The sequence below is a fragment of the Camelus bactrianus genome, chromosome 4 (assembly GCF_048773025.1).
Source record: "Camelus bactrianus isolate YW-2024 breed Bactrian camel chromosome 4, ASM4877302v1, whole genome shotgun sequence".
Classification (NCBI taxonomy): domain Eukaryota; kingdom Metazoa; phylum Chordata; class Mammalia; order Artiodactyla; family Camelidae; genus Camelus; species Camelus bactrianus.
In genome coordinates, this window is record NC_133542.1 from 1162360 (window position 1) to 1183668 (window position 21309).

The window sequence follows — 21309 nt, forward strand, 5'->3', positions numbered from 1 at the left end:
CCAAGCCACGTTGTTCCAGAGGCCTGGAGCCCTGCTCACGATCATGCGTGGCCTCTTGGCGGGGGAACAGATTCTGATGGGCTGTGGCCAGCGTGCAGGCTGCCCAAGCCGGGGATTCGGGAAGCTGGGCGGAGAGTACCAGACAGCAGACAAGAGTGAAGGGCTGCTCAGAAGTCAGATAGGTTCCTAGGTCTTGGATGAGGAAGGATGCTCACTGATAATCCTTGATCCCTTTGCTGGTGGCTAAAAGGGACCAAGGCCTATGAGAGCACTTCTGGGAGCTGCCTGCCAAAACCTGGAAAAGGACTGCTCAGGACTGGCTCTGCAGTAGGAGCAGAGGAAGGAAATGCCGCCTCTTGGTGGACATTATTGGTGATGGCAGTAGGAGGCCTAGCAGCCTTGGCATAGAGGTGGCAGGACAAGGTCCTAGTGGATGATCGTTTTCAAGTGTCTTAAAAATCATTGCTTCATATATTTTATCCATTTTGTGGTTTATTTTAGGGTGGTAATTATGGTCAGTGTTACTCCATATTACCTGGATTAATTAATTTTTTTATTGTTAATTTTCTCTTCAGTGATTTGGAAGCTATATTACCTCTTAATGAAAATTCTCTCTAAATTTTTAAAAATCATCTCTAAGTTCGTAACTTTATATGCAATTGGACCAGTATTCCTATAAGAGTCTCAAAAATGAAATAATCTATTAGATCCTGTTCCTCAATAATGAAAAATTTAGCATATTTTACCTCTCTGCTCTTCCAAACTGTGTGTGTGTGTGTGTGTGTGTGTGTGCGTGTGTGTGTTTGTGTGCTCCAGTTACTTTTTAGACAGTTGCTTTAAGTTTGTTACATTAACAAAGAAAATATAGGTATAAACATCTTGGATTTCATTGCTCACTAACACTATTTAATTCCATGTGTTTCCCACTTTTGAGTTATTTACTTATCGGGATTTCCCAATCAACTGGACACAAGATTGACTAATTTTTTTCAAGCGGTTGACTTGGAAAACTTTCATATCTATATGCAGATTTATGTTCTCCTCATCAACAACTCTCAGTGTGTTGTTCATAGCCCAAACCTTATTTTAAATTAAGGCATTGTCTTTCATCACCAAAAAAAAAAAAAAAAAAAAAAAATTCTTAATTTAAGGTGCTGTCTTTTTATGGCTGGCTAGTCTTGTATGCTGAATGGATATTAATAGAGATTTCCTTAACCTTCCTCCTTCTTTTTGCCATAACTCGAATTCATTGAGAAGCATGTTTTTACCATTTATCACATGGGCTTCCACTTTGACTTCCGCCTTAAACCATCACCCCACTCTTTTTCTCCATGCTTATTCCTGAAAAAGTGAGCTCTCTATCTTTTTAAAGGTGGTTCCAGTTAAAGATGTGTGACTCCCTGTCCAAAGGTCCAAAGGAAGAGAAAAGGAAAGATTCCTGTTTCTGGTGGTTACATTTTGTCAGCTTAGAGATCTAGTTATCCGTGTGGCTGCGGTGGAATCTGCAATATCTTGGCACAGAGTTTCCTTTTTCTGGCTTACTAGGGGAGCCGCATTAGCTGGGGTCAAGGCGCTGTGGCCGTTGTCAGGATCCCGGGGCTGAGGCAGCCCCTCTCCCTCCTTGTTATTTTGATCTTGCAAACTGGGTCCCAGCTATGTGAACCCTGGACCTGGCGGCCAGGATCGCCCCCCATGCACCGTGTCCCCAGTTCCTCGGCGTCCCTCACTGCTATCAGCTAGTTCCAGTAAGAGTACGAGATGGCTTCCGCTGCGGTCCTTCCTCCTTCCTCTCCAGGCAGGCCCTCCTTTCCCACTAGTTGGCCCTAAGCCTTCTCTCCTGCGCTACATAAGCTGACGGAATTCCTCAGGGTTTCCAGCAGGTAGATGGCGCTCTTCTATGTTTGGACCCCTTCAGTGCTTGCAGTGGAAATTTAGGAGGTGGGAAGGAGGAGCTTGGGGGTTCTCCTGATCTAGGGGCTCCCTATCCAGCAGATTCAACTAACTGTGGATTGAAAATACTCGGGAAAAAACACAAAGTTTCAAAAAGCAACACTTGAATTTTCCATACACTGGCAACTACTTACATAGCATTCATGTTTTATTAGATACCAGAAGTAACCTAGAGATAATTTAAAGTACACAGGAGGACACAGCAAAAGAGAAAGTGACAACAAATATACGTGTATATTCATGTATAACTGAAAACTTCTGCTGTATACTGGAATTTGATACAATGTTGTAAAATGACTATATCTCAATAAAAAAAGTTTGTATATATATTGAAAAAGTAGATGGGAGGATGTACATGAGTCCCATGCAAGTCCTATGTCATTTTATACAAGAGGTGTCAACATCCATGGATGTTGACGTCTGGGGGGAGTCCTGGAACAAGTGCCCCATGGTTACCAAGGAATGACTGGAGGCCCAGGCTCCTTATCCCAGCCTGTCAGGTCCCCATGTGGTCTGAATCCTACCTGTACCACACTTCCCTTGTCACTCTCCTCCAGCCCTGGCAGACTGCACTCTGATTTTTGAACAGGCCACACTCACTGTGTTTCATATCTGGCCCCTAGAAATACACATTACTTTCTGAGAATGGCTCTGCTTTCACAAAATGGGCTGCATTGTTACTAGAGAAGACAGTGTGGATGTTCCTTTAAAAACTGAAAATGGACTTAACTCATGATCCAGCCTTCCCACACCTGGACATATGTCAGAAGAAAACTCTAATTCAAAAAGTCACATGCACCTCAATGCTCACAGCAGCACTATTTATTATAGCCAGGACATGGCAACAACACAAATGTCCATCAGCAGCTGACTGGATAAAGCAGTAGTAGTATACTTATACAATGGAATACTACTCAGCCATGAAAAAACAAAACAATGTCATTTGCAGTAACATAGATGGACGCAGAGATAGTCATTCTAAGTGAACTAAGCCAGAAAAAGAGAAAAATGCCATATGATTTCACTTATATGTGGAATCTAAAAAAAGACACAAATGAATTTAACTACAAAAGAGAAACAGACCCACAGACATAGAGAAACAAACTTACGGTTCCCAGGGAGAGAAGGGGATGGGAAGGGATAAATATGGGGATTCAAAAAGTGCCCGTCTTGGGGAGTGATGGAAATGTTAGCTATCTTGATCGTGGTGATGGTTTTCTGGGTGTAGACATTTATCAAATTCATCAAATAGAACATGTGAAATATGTGTATTTTACTGTACAGGAATCATACGACAATAAACGTGCCTGTAAAAAAACAAGAAAAGATTGGCGGCATTTTGTCCTACTTTTTTATGTGTCTTTAGTGAGTCGGTCTTCAAGTTTCTGGTCTGCCATATTTTCTGAACCAGAAGTGCCCTGCTTCCCTTTCCTTTGTTAAACTGTCAGTGGGTGGCATTTATTCCCGTGGCTTCAACTGCTCTCTGTCCACTGATTAACTGTCAAATCTTTTCCAGCATGGGCATCTCAGTTCAGTCCCAGAAATATACGTATAATTGACAACTAGACATTCCCATTTTATTAGCCCATAAAAATCTCAAGCACTGTATGTTTGGATTTACACTCGCTCAGACCTAGGTTTACTTTTTCAAACAACGGCATCACTATCCCTTCTGTTTTCCGTGCCAAACATCTGGGAGTTTTCCTTTACTTTTCCACTCCCTCACCCCCGTCAGTACTACAATTCTATTCCTTAATGTCCCCCAACTAAATCCCTGCTCCTCGCTCCCCACTGCATTAATTCCCACCCCTTGCTAGTCTGCCCAGTTCTGTTCTTTAGAGTGAACAATCCACTTTGCTCACTTTTAATGACAAATTTGTGTCACTCTCCTCCTTAAAACCCCAAAGAATTCCCCGCTGCGTATGTGAGGAAGTCCCCGCTCTCTGATTTAACGTCACACCTTCTCATAACCTAGTTGCTGCTTTTTTACAGCCTCAGCTTCCGTTAGTTCCTCACAGCCTCTAGCCTCACTGACCTTCCTTCCCTAATTGCAAAGTGCTGTTAGACACGACAAGACCTCTGCACGAGACACGCAAGCTGCTGAGAATCCCGTCCCCACCACGCACTCTCCTGGTCTACAGATTTGCTGGAATCCTTCAGATGTCAGTGCAGAAAGCATTTCCTCTCTGACACCTTCCCTACCTTCTAGAACCCTGCCCCAGGCAGTGCAAAAGCCCCTCTGAACATACAGTAAACATGATGCCAAGTGAATCTTAACACATTGTTTTGAAAACCTATTTAAATTTGTCTCTTCCATGACACACTGTGATCTCCTTGAGGGATGGGGGCTGTTTGGTATTTGTCTAGACAGCTAATGTCTGGCACAGACCCCGGGCCATCGGAAATAGTCTGCTGACTCATCAAGAATTGTCGTCTTTGCGATGTAAGAAAGACTACATGATGTCTGATCTTACACCATCCGGCAAGGGTCAAAATAATTTCACATAGAACTACACAGGAAAAATATGTGTATACTTTTCCTCTTTGTGAGCCCAAGATCATAGGCAGCCTGGAACGGAGGTGTCACTCTAAGCTGTCTGTCCCCTAGGCTGTCACGTCCAGCTTCAACATATTTTTTAGAAGTTGTAGGGATACGTGTACATCACCCCATCTTAGAACAAACGGTGCTTCAGCCTGACCAACTTTAATGTCCATATAAAAATCAGAAATCTTCCAAACTGAAGCCTGAAGAAACATTTCACTTCTCTCCTTCCAGTCTGTCTGCCATCTGCATCCCACATCCCCACTGCTCACCTGCGTCAGACCACCTTCTATCTAGAAACATTTTAGGTGGGACACTTGGATGAGAACTAATTACAGCAGTCATGAAAATGGTCCCATGAACGTACGCTCTGCACAACAAGGATGTTTTGACCGGAGGCCTCAGCCGTGACCTTCAGGGTCTGTTCACATGTTCTGCCTGGCTTCCCTACAGATGTTCTGCAGAAAATCAAGCCTGCAGTTAAAGTCATAGAAGTCCCAAGAAATCCAGAAAAATAGAGTGAGATTCATTTCCTTGGGAATATTTTTGAAAACCATCCACTAATAGGAAGAAGAGCTTTAAGAGGGTCATTTCAGATCAGATGATGTCCAACTGCAGGTGGGTCAGTTTTGTCATTGTTGCTCGCTAGTTGGCTTTCTGCTGCTTCTAACATGCCGCTGTTTAGAGAAGTGGCCTGAGTAGGCCCTCAGAGCATAAAGGTGAGCTGGGCCTGGAAACAGCCAAGCTCCTCTGCTGTGTAGTGACCCGCTGAGAAGGAAAGGATGGCCCAGGGCTTCCTCTGACTCTCTCCCTCAGTTATAAACTCTATGAAGGGAAAATGGAACAAAAAATCTTAATTCAATATGGTATTGTCAAAGTATAAAAATAATTGTCTTTGGAGGGGATGGTATAGTTGAAGGGGTAGAGTACATGCTGGGTTCAATTCGCAGTACCTCAATGTAAAAATATAATAAGAAAAAGTCTTTACAATAAAAGAAAAATAACAAATAAGAAAAGAGATCTCAAAGAACCCAAGTTTAAAAAGAAAAAAATGTCTTTTAAAAATAGTAGTCAGCTCGGTCTTTTGCTAGATTAGGAGTTTGGGATTAACAGATACACACTACTATGTATAAAATAAATAACCAACACCCAGGTCCTTAATAACCTAGTTCAACCTGAATCCTTTCTCTTTTTTCCCCTAAGCAACCCGTGGAAGCATCTGAAATTCTCATCTTATAAAAGAATTCATTTAAAGGCGTTTTGAAAGTTACTGGTTAAAAGTTATTTGTGGTTCCATGAATATAGGTCTAGTAAGAATGACAGACAATAAACCACTAAGCAAATTAATATATGACGTACTGCCAGGTTCTAATAATTGCCAGAAAGAAACATAAAGCATATTAGGAGAGAAAATGATTGAATAGGAAATATGTGCGTGCTATTTTAAATAATGTGGTCAGGTAAGTCCTCTCTGAGGGTAAAATAATTTGAACAAAGTCCTGAATGAAGCAAAAGAATAAGCCACATAGGTAACAGACAAGAAAAGCCTCCCAGGCCGGGAGAAGTGTAAGTACGAGACTTGGAGTTACAAACACAGCTCTCCTGGTGGGGACCATCTGGGCGTTGAAGATGGGCTGGAGCAGAACGGTGAGAACTGAGGCTGCAGAGATGGGTGAGGGACCGGATCACACAGGGCCTTGGTAGGGACTCTGGATATCCTTCTGAATACAATGGAAAATTACGAGATTATTTTGAAAAGCAGAACAGCTTGATCCGATTCATAATTTAATAAGACCGTTGTGGGTAATATTTGTGGAATAAGCAATGGAAGCAGGGCAAGGTAAGCTGATGGGAAGCCAATGGTAAGAGTGCTGCTGACCTGGAGAGAGACACCGAGGTTGGGCTGGGATGATGGCGGGAGACGGGCTGAAAGGGGGACACGATTTGACAGTAATGGTAAAAGGCCTTAATGCTCGAGTTGGACACAGACACAGAGTGGTTCAGGGTGATGGTTATGTGATATTTGGGGCTGAGCCACAGTTTTTGTGCAGAGACCTGAAAGGAGAATAAAGTGGGGACGTTGACATCGGTAAGAAGGGTTGGTGGGTGTTTAATTCCCCCTAGAGCCGCGTCTCTGTTTCTCTGTAGATGAAGTCAGCAGAGCAGGGATGGGTGTTCCTAATTCTGCAGTGAATTGCGTGTCCTTCTCATCGACAAATTCGAGAGGCCGACCTGCCCATCCAATTGCAACACCTTGAATCTGCTTCTTTCTATCCAGGAGGAGATTTCCAACTAAGATGCCACTCAAAAATTCCCATGCCCACAGTTAGAGCTGTGTGCCTTTGGAATGATGTCAGAGATGCCTCCACAGAGGCTTGGTGTGCTCTCTCTCCCTCAGAGCACACAGTTCCCTTCAGTCCGGTGGGTCTCAGCAGAGAAGATTTCACAATTAGCCCCTCTCAGGCCCTGGGGACCAACCTCATGCTTGGCAGAGCTCTGAAAATGAGCACGAGTTCCGGGCAAAGGGCCTTCTCCAGGGCGCCATCTGGCAGATTACATGAAGACAGTGTACAAAAGAGTGGGATGGTTGATGGTATAAATGGATTTTACTTTTTGCTCTGAATCTGATTCTGTCCTTCCATTTTATTAAGGAAGAGTTCTTAGGCCAGACATGATTCTCTTTTTTCTTTCTATTTGATCATCCAAGAGGTTTAGATAGGGTATTTGTTTTAGGGTAAGAATCTTTAAAAAAAAAAAAACAAACAACTATGCAAATTGTATCTTGTTAGGTATTTGGACAAGTAAATTCTCCCAGCAGTATTGAACCCCCTTGTACCTCCAGGGGTTCTCCAAAGGTTTACATGTTCCAAATCTGACCCAAAACCAATGAGCCTTTTTGTTTTAAGCACTTCACCATGGACAAAAGATGTCACTAAAGAAGGTGAGAAAAGAGCAGGTCCCCATCATCCAGAGTCCCTCCCAAAGGGCACACAGAAGTAAGGAGGAGATGAACGAGACAAACGGTTTATTTATACACAAGCAGGAGCCAACCAGAAAAGTAAGTACCATGTTAAATGGTGAAAGTTAAAGGCTTTTTTATCAACCTAACTTAATAGGGCAAAGGGAGAGGAGAGAATTGGCTTCCATGACAGGTTTTCTTCTACATCTATTGAATCTCAGGTGTCTTCAGCTTAAAGTGCTTTTGTATTAACCATGGGTTCCATCTGACTTTCCATTCCTCGAACTTTGTTTTCTTTTTCAACATTCACTCATGTATTCTGAGCCCCTGGATTTACCACATGAATTTTAGGTTGATTGTCAATTCCTGCAAAACACCACCTGGGATTTGGGTAGGCATTCTTTGAATCCTTAGATCTATTCGTGGACTATTGTCATCTAAGTAGAATGAAGCCATCTGCTCCATGAATATGGGATTATTCTCTGTGAATGTAGGTCTTAGTTTCTCTCAACAGAATCTCTAATCTATTGTAGTATTAAGTGTCCAAGTCTGGTACTTCTTCCTCACCTCTTTGGATGCTGATTCAGAAGAGACACGACCTCCTGGAGAACCTCTGCTGCCACGGAGCTGACATGGAACTGCATCCTGAGAAGACTTTAAATTCTTTTAAAAATAGGATTAATGTACTTTAATTACTAGATGAGTAATGAATGGGTCACATTAAGATAGGATTTTAATCCTTTTAGAATTAGTAGAGTAATATAGACACAGTACAAAAAATTGAAATATTGCCTAAAAGAGAAGAGATTTGTAATTCCCACCCACAGAGGTGACTATCATGAATGATTTGGTTCTTATGTCTCAGTCTCTGTGTCTCTCAGTATGTCTTTCTCCATCTCTGTCTCTCGCACACTCACAATCAGATCAGTTTACATCTATACTGATTTCACACATATGTGGTCATGCAGATGGGACCCTGGGTGCAGACAGTGGGTCTGCATACTTCCACCCTGAGGCCTCCCTTGACATTGGGTTGAGACCAGACACCCACTTTTCCAACTGCACAGCATTCATTCATCCACATGAACCAGAAAAAATGGACCCCATACACTCTTCATCAACATTAGTATTGCTTTAATTCAGACTGTTTCAACCAGTGCTGTGATGATCACCCTTGAAAAGGCATCTTTGAATAGGTGTGTAAGGATTTTAGTGGGATGAACTGTAAGGATCAGAACTTCTGGGGAAGAGCTGCATCTGTGGCCCTTTGATGCGTCCTGCACCCTGTTCTCCTGAAGAGGAGTGTCCCTTCTCTCTTCCCTCCAGGGGATCTGCTGGAGCCTCTGCCTGCTTACATTGTCACCAGGGCTGGTTGTCACCTGACTAAAGACCCGCCAGTGTGATGGTGACCGGTGCTCTCTCTGCAGTTTCCTTCTGCCTGTGTTCTCACCTGAGAGGTCAAGCATCTCTAACACACACTGGCCACCTGCATTGCCTCTCATTGGAACTGCCCATGTCTGTTCTGTTTCTGTTTAGAACACTGCGTTTCGAAAGGATTTTGGACTACAGGGATGGGAATCCTTTCTCCAACCTTGGGTTATGAGGAATGCTTTTTTCAGGTTGTGGTCTCACTTTCAAGCAGTTTTTCTGGGCTTTTGCTAATTTTTTTGATTGGTTTTGTTTTTGCCACAGGAAGAGCTAAGCATCTCCCTTATGTCTTCTGGCTGTGGTGTCACAGGGGGAACAGCAGTGTCTACCCTGAGATTATGCACAGAGTTACTAAAAGGGCTTCATTTTGTACATCACATCTTTAATCCCCCTGGATATCCCCTTAAAATGATAAAAATGCTGTTTCAAGTGAAAACAAAAAAAAATCCCCAGCCCCAGCTAAAAACAAGTGGGCAGGGACAAAAGAAAACTTTTTTAAAGTTTCATTGACAGGGAACACCAAGGAGAGTTAAAGACACTCAGAGAGAAAGAGGACTTGGTGTTGTCAGGAGCTGGGTGAGGAGGGAGGGGAGTGCGCGCTCTGGATCCAAGGTTTCACTTTGAGGAAAGAAATAGTATGAAACTAGATGGTAGTGATGGTCGCACAACATTGTGAATGCCTCTAATGCTCCTCAGTTGCACAATTTAAAAGGGGAAAAGTCTATATTTTATTAATGAAACTCCAAAAAGAAAAATAAACCTTGCCATAAATGAAGTGAAACAAACAAAGGAAACTAAAGAAAACCAAACAAAAACATCTCCAGGGGAAGGGAAGTCAAGTTTGGGAGGGGGAGGGGAATGATAGTGGGAATTTGGAGAACATTTTGGAGAAGAAGGTGTGGGTGGGTGCAGAGGGGGCTCTACCCCAGTTGGTGGTGATGCCTGAACTGTTTCTCCATTGTCCAGCAGTCCAGCTGCAGATGCAGGTTCAGGAGGAATTGCAGGAGCGGCAGGAGGGAACTCGCGGTCTCCTGCTGGATCCAGATCATCCTTTTTTTGGTCTCTGACATCTTCCCCTGCCCCTGCCTCCTCTGTAACTATTGGATGTGGAGAGAGATTTAAGTCTTGTGGAAGAGCTCATGCTGTGTGAGAGGAAAAATTTACCCACCTGCCTCCCTTTCCATGTGCCTCTTCAAGGACAGAAAACTTCCCAGAGCTTTCCAGACAGCTCCCACCCAGAAAGTGCCCACAGGATGTGTTCTGTGACTGAATTTTTCCAGACAGGTGGTCTGAGGCCATTCTTTTCTCTGGTCCCAACAGTAGCTTCTGGGTACACCTCCTTGTGTGGCCCAGCCCTCGCCCCTCCCTCACCTACACACACGCATCAGCCCTGCCTTCCTGAACTTCGGGCTCTGTTTTGGGGGCTCCTGGTCCTCCACCTGACTTGCAGCGAGGTGGGCACTGTGCTCCATGTCAGAGCAGGGTGTGCTGAGCAACCCGTCATCCACGGGCAGGTACCAGGGGAGAGCCCTGGGTGATCTCTGGGTCAGAGGCGTGCCCCACTGATTTGTGGGCCACGGTGGAGGGGACCCTGCCATATCCAGACCCACCTGGATCCTGCGCTGGCCCTCAGAAGAGCGGCACATCAGCCCTTCACTTGGGGGAGGGGGCGTTGGTTTTCTTATTCATCAGCTGCTGTTCAATATGTGGTATCTAGCTCTGCAATGACAGTGACCAGCAGCTGACCCGGCCTGGAAGCCTCAGAGCCCTGCCCGGCCAGGAACACTCCTGCTTCTGTCCACTCGACCCTCTGCTGCCAGATCAGACCGAGACCTTGTTCAGCTCAGACACCCGGGAGGGAAAAGACATACCCAGAATGCATGGGCTCCACCTTGGGCAGCAGGACCCTTCCCTGGCTCTCCACATCCCAGCCAGCCAGCTTTGCCCTGGGCTGTGGATGTGACCGGCCCACCAGGCCTCTGAACTGCTCTTGCTTTGGGCAGAAACGCATCCCCAAATTGACTGCTCCACCTCCACCAGCCAGGACGGGGCCGTCGGGATACCTGGGTGGGATCAGAGTGGTGGCCTGGCCTGGGCGGGCCTGCCCTGGGCCTCCCTGTGTTACCTTTGGGTCTCTCTGGCCAAAAGTCCAGAGGCGCCTTGGGTGAGACATGACCCAGCGCTGGCAGCGTTGGTTAAGCCCCTCGCTGCGGGCTTTCCGGGGTCTGTGGCCTCGGGATATTGGGATGCAGCAGAACGTGACTCTGTCTCCAATCAAGTGAGCTGAGTAGGGACTTCTCTACAGAGTGGGTGCCTGGTGACTTTAGTTCCAAGTTCTGTTGGGCTCTATTGCTGGGGAAATGAGATCACTTCCTGGGGTCCACTTACCCAAGCTTCCTCCTGACACATAGCTCCCCAAGGACCTTTCTGGGCTGCCGATCTATCATTTCTCACTCCATGCCATGTCCACACACAGTGACACCAACTCAGCCCCCCTCATAGCCCTGGGGAGGCGTGGATGCAGCCAGTGCTGCAGCTCTGAAGATACAGCTGGGTTCAGACATGGCTCCCCCAACTCAACAGTTCTATCACCATGGAAAAGCCACGTGCCTCTCAGGGTCTCCCCAATCTCCCGTCAGCACAGTGGGGACCATTCTGGCCCCTGCTTCCTAGAGAAGCCATCCTGTCTCTAGACCTAGAAACACCTACTGCATCTGTCACCCCCATGGGCTGGCATCACAGGGAGCTCGTGCACAGACTTAGCAAAGGAATGACCCCACAGAGGGATGGCGGAGCGCAGAGAAGATGCCACACAGGCCTGGGTCTGCCCTGAGGTCTGGAGAAAGTCACTTTCCTTATTGCTTGCTTCCCAGCTCCCAGTCGTGCGACTAAATTTAAATACAACTCTGACGTCGTCAGCTCTGGCAAACAACCTCCTAGGTCTTTCTGTCATGTTGACATACAGGCCCAGTGTCTGATCTCGGCCTCTGTGGTGGACTGCCCCAGAATGTCTTCATACTTTTTGCCTTCAGTTCCCACGCCCTTTTGTGATCCCCACACCCTCCCCTGGAGGATGGATGGACTTTGAGACCAGGTTCTGACATGCAGACTGACTTGTGAAAATGTGCGTGAGTTCCACTCCTTCCCAGCTCGAGTTTTCCTTCTCTCTGTCTCTGTCTCTCAGTGCCTCTCTCTCTGTCTTTTCTCTCTGTTTCTCTGTCTCCCCTGCTTCTCTGTGTTTCAGTCTGTCTGTCTCTTTTCCGGTATGTATGTGTGTATATATTTATGTGTATATGTGTGTATTTATGTGTGTGTATTGTTCGGGCCCAGGGCAGGTCACTTCTGAAAATCCCTTGATGACATATTGATTATTTTGAATTCATGTTACTAAAGAAAAATTATCTTTGAAAATTGTGCAAGCACTTTGGTGGAATCTTCTCTAAGGACCAGCACTGCTAGGGAAGTGATGTTCCTGTGGCACTTTGGTGTATCCTGTACCTTGTTCTGCCGGAGAGGAGCGTCCATTTGCTCTTCCCTCCAGGGGAACTCCTGGGGCCTCTGCCTGCTCACGTTGTCACCAGGGCTGGTTGTCACCGGGCTAAAGACCTGCCAGTGTGATGGTGGCCAATGCTATCTCTGCAGTCTGTCCATCTGCCTATGTCCTCACCTTACAGGTCGAGCATCTCTAGCACACACTGGCCACCTGCACTGCCTCTCGTTGGAACTGCCTGTGTGTGTTTTGTTTCTTTTCAGAACACTGGGCTTCAAGAGGTTTTTGCACCAAAGCGATGTGAAGCTTTTCTCCGACCTTGGGTCATGAGGAAAGCTTTTTCCAGGCTGTGGTTTTTCTTTCCAGCTGTCTTTCTTGGCCTTTGTTTTCTGCTTTAGTTTGGTTTTATTTTGCCACAAGAAGAGCTAAGCATCTCCCTTCTGGCTCTGGTTTCACACTTAGAACAGCAGTGCCTACCACGAGATTATGCACAGAGTTACCAAAAGGGCTTCATTTGGTACGTCTCATCTTTAATCCATCTGGATTTCCCTCTCAAAATACAAAAATGCTAATTCACGTGAAAACAAACAAACAAAAAATTCACCCGTCCCTACTTAAGATATGAGGGCAGCGAGAAAAAAAAGCCACCTTTTATATGATTTCATTGATAGGGAACATCCAGGATAGGTTAAGACAGAGAGAGAAAGGGGATTAGTGCTTCTCATTGGCTGGGGGTGGTAGGATGTGGGGTGCGCTTTGTATACAAGCTTTTAGTTTGAGGAAGGCAATTGTCTAAACCAGTGGTGTTGGTCTCACAACATTTTTAATGCACTTAATGCTCCTTAAAATTGCACAATTTAAAATGGGAAAAGGCTAAACTTTATTCTTGTAAACTTAAAACAAAAATAGAATATACTATAATAGAAAAGAAAAATATCTGACTCCATAGAAGATCTGTCCTTTTGGCTTTAACCCTGTGCCCTATTTTCTAGGCTTAATCTTACTAGCTCTGCACCTTTTGTAAAACAGTGTTGCCTTTAGCCTGAAATATACAGGAAAGCCTATTTTCAAGTCTTTGGTCTTTAAGGATATTAACACTTTTGCACTTATATAAAGACAGCAAGTTGCAGAATAGAAAATAACTTTTGATTTGTTAGAGGTTTTACAGAGGCCCTATGACCTGGTCTACGTTGACAGCTGCAGACCAAGATAATGGCAGACTAATATCTTGGAGAACCATCTTCCCCAAGTCAGACTTCAGGCTCCTTTTCTAGTAAATAGGGGAGGGGCTGTGGTTGGTTGTTGCAAACTTCTTGGTGTCGGATTTCTTTGTCCTTTGAATCCTTTGCAGCTGTCCACGTGAATCAGATCACCGTGTTCCTGTAACACCTGCAACAAAACAAACTTTTTCTATTCTGCAACTTGTTATCTTTATAAGAGTGCAAAAGTGTTAATATCCTTAAAGGTCAGATTTTGAGAATAGGATCTTCTGTTTATTTCAGCCTAAAGGTAACATTGTTTTACAAAAGTTGCAGAGCTAGCAAGACTAAGCCTAGAAAACACGGCAGAGGGTTAAAGGAAAGGAAAAGATCCAATATGGAGTCAGATTTGTTCTTCTCTATTACAGTGCCTTTGGGTGAGAGCTAAGAGGATGAGTCCTGGGTGGGTCCTCTACAGTCCCAGGCTGCAGTTCAGGCAGGGTCCCTGCCAGATTCACCATGACTTTGGACCTGATCTCCCGCAGAGAAAGTGACAATTATTGGATTAAAATTACCTGTCAAAATCCCTTCAATTGCCTGTAAACTATACCACAGCAGGGGATGTCTCATTGGCCAGTTAACTGCCAGTCTCCCCTGATGCAAGGGACCAGCGTCACGGCGGGATCCATGGTGGCCTGGACAGTGCACATTCCTACTTTTCTCTCCAGCCTTGGCTTCCTAAAATTGATGCTTTGAAAGCTCCCGTCCCTCTTCCCTCTGGCCTGGTGTGAATGAACAAGATACCTGCACCCACCTGGGCTGAGGCCAGGCCACGCACACAGCCCCATGCACACAGCCCACCATCTGCTGTCTACCCCTGGGCTCAAGTGCACCCTCTGAACTCCCCCACCCCAAAGGTCCGCGTGCCTCCGCCCTAGGGGTCCAGATCACCATCAGGACCATCAACCACCCAAGGCCCACAGGCCATTGGCTGGCAGCCTGGGATCACCCTGACCCATCGGGTCAGATGAGACACAGGGTGCGGGGATCAGGGTGCCAGGGCGGGAATTGGAACCTCTTTCAGCCCAGCCTGCCTCACCCTGTAGCCTCAGACACTAACTATGAAGGTGCACACTAGGCTGGATCCCCCGCTGGTGGCAGTAGTCATCATTACTGGAGCTCAGATTTCCCCACCCCAACCACAGGGTTAGAGGTGAGGGAGTGAGCTTAGGGTAGGGGTGCACTCAGAGTGAAGGGGATCCCATGGTGAGGGGGTATAGGTTGAGGAGTGTGGGGCCGCTCAGATTGGAACTGACCTGGCTGAGAGGTGAGGAGTATAGTTTCAGGATTTTGGGGGTCCTTTGGTGAGGCATGAGTGTGTAGGGGCCATAGGTTAGGACCAAGCAGGACGGAGTGTCAGAGCACAGACCTCGGTGTGAGGAGAAGAAGCCCTGTCTTTAAGGTCTGGTGGGAGACTGGGCCTGGCCAGGGGTGGGAGGGTAGTAACAGGGAGGGGAAGGTGAGCAGGGGAAGTGGGGCTGGTGGGGTGTGGCCTGGCCCAGGGAAGTCGTGGTTCTAGTTCAGTGCCAGGACCCAGTCGGTGGCGGGGTGAAGGCTCTGGGGATGGAGACCCGGCGGGACGAGCAGGAGGGGCACCACCTGGCTCCTCCCGGCCCCAGTGGCCAGGTCTGGTAAAGCAGGAGACCCACCCGAGCAGTTTGCGCTGCAGGAGGGAGGAGGAGGAGGGGCGCGCACGCGCTGACGGACAGATGGGCGGACGCCGGAACCCGCCCAGAACGAGTGGAAGCTGGCGGCAGCCGGTTGCTCCTGGACCAGCTCCTGGAAGAGGAACACGGCCTGGGGTCTGGGCCGCCGCTTGCCCTTGGTTTGGCTGCCGCTCCCGGGCAGTTAAGGGGGCGCTGGTGGGGGCGTGCTGCTCGAAGCCGGCGGGTGACGCCTGGGCTGTGCGACTGAGGAGGCGCACAGGGAGGGGTGCGGAGGTGAGGTCACGGCCGCGCATCCGGTTAGGACCCTGAGGCGGTTCCCAGCCGCCGCTGTGGTTAGTGGTAACCCCGCTATTAGTAGTTCCTGAACCCCGCGTTTTTGCCGCCGCTTATACCCGGGTTTAGGAGAGCAGGTACTGCCCCGGGAGGTGGGAGGGCACCGGACGGCTCCGAAGCATCTCTGACTGGCCCTCAGACCATGACCTGCTCCCGGGAGGCGGGTGCGGTGCGGTCGCGGGGCCTCGGATGGAATGGGGTCTGCCCCATGAGAGCCCCTGGATTTGCTCCCATCTTCCCCGCGGCCTGACCTTGGGGGCGGCCTCTAAATCCCCAGGTTCTTGTGACTCAGGTTACAGGTCAGGCTGCCCCTGGGAGGTGGGCGCAGTGTGATCAGTGTGCTGGGATGGCTGCAGCAACAGCGGGAAATGGTCGCAAACCCCGCGCTTTCACAGGGCAGCCCCAGTCCCGCCATCGCAGCCGCCGCCATTCCCTGACAGCACAGCACCTGCCTTCCAGGAGCAGGCTGGCCTGTAACCTGAGTTCCACGAATCTGGGGCAGCAGAGGCCAATCTCAGGCCATGCGCTGGGGAGTTTGAAGCCAATCCACGGGCTCTCATGGGCAGACCCCATAACCCGCCACTGCCTTCGACCACACCGCGCCCTCCTTCCAGAAGCAGGCTGACCTGCGGACCGTGCCTGGAGCAGCAAAAGCCGAGCCCTGGACAGGCCGTGGGAGAGAAGGGGGCAAGTCGACCAGCCTGCCAGGTCGCTGCCCATCTCCCTGCCGCTGCCCCAGGTTCGTGGATCACTTGTTTTCAAGTCAGTGGGTTCCTGAGAGGCAGGAGCGGTGCAGTAAGGAGGCGGGGTCTGCGGGGAGGGGTGCTGCCCCAAGGGGATCAGGTGGACTTGCTCCCATCTCCCCCAGGGCCAGATCTGTGGACGGCCTCTGCTGCCCCATGTTCACAGGACGCATGTCATGTCAGTCTGTCCCTGGGAGGAGTGCTCAGTGCCCTCGGGGCAGCCTCAGTGGCTGACAATGATTTTGGAAGTGGGCTCTAGCCCAGCATAACTAACTCTCCTTTCTTCTCTTGCTTCCTCAGTTGGTGGCTGTATAGGATTTTTCATTATAGGTTATTGCTGGATAATGAACATAGGTTTCTCTGCTATACAGAAGAAACTTTATTTAAAATCTATTTTTATATATAGTGGCTAACATTTGTAAATCTCAAACTCCCAAATATATCCCTTGCCATCCCCTTTCCCTGGTAACCTTAAGATTGTTGACTAAGTCTGCAAGTCTGTTTCTGTTTTGTAGATGAGTTCACAGTGTCTTTTTCTCTATTTTTTTAGATTGCACATATGAGTGATATCATTTGGTATTTTTCTGTTTCTGGCTGCTTTCACTTAGAATGACGATCTCTAGCTCCACCCATGTTGCTTCAAATGGTTTTATTTTGTCCTATTCATGGTAGTGTAATATTCCAGTCTATAAATATGCCACAACTTCTTTATCCAGTCATCTGTTGCTACATTTAGCTTGCCTCCATGTCTCGGCTACTGTATACAGTGATGCTATGAACACTGGGGTGCAGGTATCTTTTCACATTGGAGTTCTTTCCAGTTATATACACAGATGTGGGATTTCTGGGTCATAGGGTAAGTATACTTTTAGTTTTTTGAGGGATTTCCATGCTTTCCATAATGACTACACCAAACTGGATTCCCACCAGCAGTGTAAGAGGGTACCCTTCCCTCTACAGCCTCTCTAGCATTTATCATTCATGAACTTCTGAGCGATGGCCATTCTGACTGGTGTGAGCTGATATCTCATTGTAGTTTTGATATGAATCTCTCTGTTTGTTAGTGATATCGAGCATTTTTTCATGTGCCTATTGGCCATTTGTGTCTTCATTGGAGAAATGCTTGTTTAGGTCTTCTGCCTATGTTTGGATTGAGTTGTTTGTTTTTTTGTTTTTAAGTTGTATGAGCTGTTTATATATTCTGAAAATTAAGGCTTTTTTGTTAGTCGTATCATTTGCAAATATTTTCTCCCATTCGTAGGTTGTTGTTTCCTTTTGTTTTACTTATGGTTGCCTATGCTGTGAAGAAATTTATGAGTTTAATTACGTCCCTTTTGTTTTTTTCTCTTATTTCCATTGCCTGGGTAGATTGCCCTAGGAGAACGTTGCTAAGATTTATGTCAGATAATGTTTTGCGTATGTTTTCTTTTAGGAGATTTATCATGTCTTGTCCATCTGCATCTTAAGCCTGTACTCTAGATCTGTGCTTCAGTTTTGAATTTTGAGCTTCTTAGAGAACACCTACTCTTAGCTCATATGTCAGATTCAACATGTCTAAAGCTGATTTCATAATCATTTTTCTTGCAGCGTATCCATTTATTCAGTGGCATAATCATTCTTCTAGTCTTGAATACCCAAAGGCTTGGAATGGTCTTTGATTTATATTTCTCTCACAACCCTCCACATATTCTTGGCTTCTGGAACTGTATGTTTTTGGTTTCAAATGTCTATTCTGATTGCTGATACTCTGATGAAGAGCGTTCATCCCTGATACAAGAATTTTTCCTTCTGCTGAATTCTTGGATATTCTCTCCCCTCCTTTCAGTCAACCTTCAGTTTTGACCCTCCAACATCTAGAGTCAAGTCAAAGACTTACCACAACCAGATCTCAGCCAGGTAGTCTCGACCCTTAATCACTTTGGCCTTACCTTATTTGTTCCAATCATTATGTGACTTAGCCTCCTAGGGTAACCTGTGCCTTATTAAAATCCAGGAGTCACCAGTCTTTTCCTATCCAGTCCTCAGTTAAAACAGCTTAGAATTGCCCTGAGAACTAGTTGGACCCCCATCCCCTTCATTGATTCTTCCCTATTTACCCAAATACTTCTAGCTCCTCTTTGTATTTCTGCACTGTTCATGATCGGTAGCCTGTAATCTAGTCTTTGAGTACTGACTTGGTACCATTGCCGGTTGGTTTCCAATGTGTCTCCTCACTTAGCTGGTAACTGGAGAAGACTCCCTTGTTCAGCCTCCTTTATACCTTCACCCTGCTTAGCATCGGGCAATAGCAGGCATCCAGGCAGTGCTAACCTACTTTATTCGCAGGGGTGGTGGTTTGGAGTATAGCTAATAACTATTAATTCAGTGTTGCAATTAAAAAAGAAAGCCAAGAAAATCCATAAAACTTTATCTCCATGTTCAGTTTAGCGCTTTACCTCAACAGTTTTCTTAACTCTGTGTTTACATTCACATAGTGTTCAGTGCTTTTACTGTTCCCTGAGGCAAGCAGGTGAGTTGTCATTATGTTTGACTTTCACGTTACATTTCATATTGGATATATTTGTGCAATGACAAAACCTTCTTTTATAAGTAAACAGCTGGAAGCCCAGAGAGACTAACAGCCTAAACCAGGGTCACCTGTTTAGTGTTTGGCACAGGCCAGGACCGCGGTTCACATCTTCCAGCTGCTCCTCTTCCAGTGCCTTTTCATTCCAGTGCTGGGAAATTTAGCCCCATCAGCCAAACGGCCAAGTCTCATTGCTGCCCCTTTACCTGCCAGTGATGGCAGTGCTACAAAACGTGGCAAAGGAAAGGTCAGAAATAGGAGTGATAAAAGACATGGAAGTGCTGGAAATGGATCCTCAGCCTCTTCCTCCCTATTTGAGCACCTCACAAGTGTCCCTCTCTGACACTGCTGTTCATTGATTATAACACAGTCTTTAAAATCAGACTGATGTTTTGTAGGACATGCTTTTATCCTGGTCCCTTTCCTGCTAGTAGTCACCGTCATGGGCAGAAAGTGCCTGACTGTGCTCTGTTTGTCACTTAGGTGGGAGGGGAAGTGGGAGACAAAGCGGGTTGAACTGAAGCCGAGCTTTTTACAGCTCTGTTGTTCTAGGACCAGAGTAGTTCCACTCCTGCTTTCATCACCTCTCCACCTCTGAGTCCCAGCCACCCACTCCTGCCTGCTTCCCCACATGCCACGTCCTGGGGGAGGACAGTGTGGTTGGCAATGCCCCCTCCACCCTCCGCCTTCCGCCCTGGGAGGTGCAGGAGTCTGCTTCAACTTTTGAGCTGTTTTGGTAGTTGGGCTTTTCCAGCCTTTCTAGGCATCTGCTTTCCAGCTCTGGGAAATTGGAGATGTAACTTAACCATACAAGTTCTATACTAATGTGTTCAGTGGCATTAATATGATGTTGTCTTTAAGGTGTTCTGGGACTGGATAGGAGGTTTTTAACACAGGATGCTTCACATCCAATTCTAAAGGCCTACAGGATGCAGGTGTAATTCAAGTTCTTACATGGCTGTAAGGCAGACATGGACATTATTTTATAATATGACCATATGTTCATAGATTACGGTTAGTCCGCCGGCTCTGTATCTAATAAAAGTTTAAATTCCAAACGCTTGAAGAAAATTTGTGGACCATGTCTTTTTGCCTGTAACTAGTTGCAAAAACTGAAATCAAGACTCTACCACAAGCCAGTGTTTCCCAGTAGAGAAACCCTCTACTTTTACAACCTCTAAGTAATTCAGTGGTTCTTTGGGTGAGATGAGGGATGCCAGAGTATTTTGTTGGGACACTAGAGTGGCATGTCAAGTATTCTGGGACTGGTTACAGTTGAATCTCTGCTTCCTATATCCTGGACTGATTACAGAGTCAATGTTAGTGCGTTAACCAGCTTCTGAATGCAAGGGTAGCTAGGAAGACAACAGAGAAAATAGAAGGATATAAAGTAATGGAGAGACTTCAGAGCAGTACAAATGTTGACTTTGACACCACCAGCTGCTGACGTGAACTTGGCAGGAATTTGTGAGAAATGGTGGGTGTCACTGCAAGAAGGAGAGTCCTGCAGATTTTGGGGTGAACAGGCAAAGGGGAGAGCAGATATGGTGACCACTCGGGGGCTGATTATTTGTGTCCTGAATGTGAAAATGTCTGGTCTCCTGTTCAATTTTGCAGCCACAACTTCACGTGACTCAGGGCATTATTTCCACCAGATACCATAAAAACATAAACAACCTCTGTTTCCCAAATTGTTTGTTCTCGATCTGAGATGATTGTCCTGTGGTGGGAGGTAAGTGGGCGGTGGGTCCTATTACATCACTCCCTTTCACTAAAAGTCTACCTTGCTGCTTTTCACCCTACTGCTAGGGGTGCTGCCATTCTGTTACACCTAGACCTATAAGACAGGCTTACCTGAATCCTCACGTGAAGAGGGATAGTTATGTGCAGTTTTAAATAATTGCTTGGGTCATGTGGTCCTTTGTTCCCTCCATTGGAAATCACTATTCCAGAGCAAATAGTATGAATCTATATAAACTATATTGTTTGTAAGATGTCTTCGGAAGTTTTGCAGTAGGTTTAAATATTTGCTTGGTGATGGCCTCTTGATTGTTTGAAGGAGGCAACCCTCACTAGGGGCTTTGTTGGCTCCCTTAGATTTCCCTTACTGGCAGTAGAGTGTTCGTAGGCAGAGTTAGAAAGTTAACTGGGCTGAGAAGCCGAATTTGCCCGCAGCTGGGAATTGGTAGAAGAGTCAGTTATGGAAGGAAGGATTTAGGATTATCTGGTAGCAGAGTTGTGGGATCCAAGCCCTGGGAAACCTCAGCTTTTGTAGAGTATATTCTGTAACAATAGGCTATTGGATAACTTTAACACTTGTTATGGGATGTAGAGTTGGGGAAAGACTTAAAAGTGAAAGAACCTTAAAAAAA

General features: G+C 46.4%; 1 long non-coding RNA gene across 1 annotated transcript in view; it reads left to right on the plus strand.

Annotated features, from left to right (window-relative positions):
* Positions 1–15381: 15381 nt before the first annotated feature.
* The window catches only part of LOC141577418 (uncharacterized), a 48837-nt gene continuing 42909 nt past the window's right edge, over positions 15382–21309 (plus strand). Inside the window, exon 1 of the long non-coding RNA XR_012506278.1 lies at positions 15382–15568. This is a non-coding gene — a long non-coding RNA (uncharacterized LOC141577418). The remainder of the gene's footprint in view (positions 15569–21309) is intronic.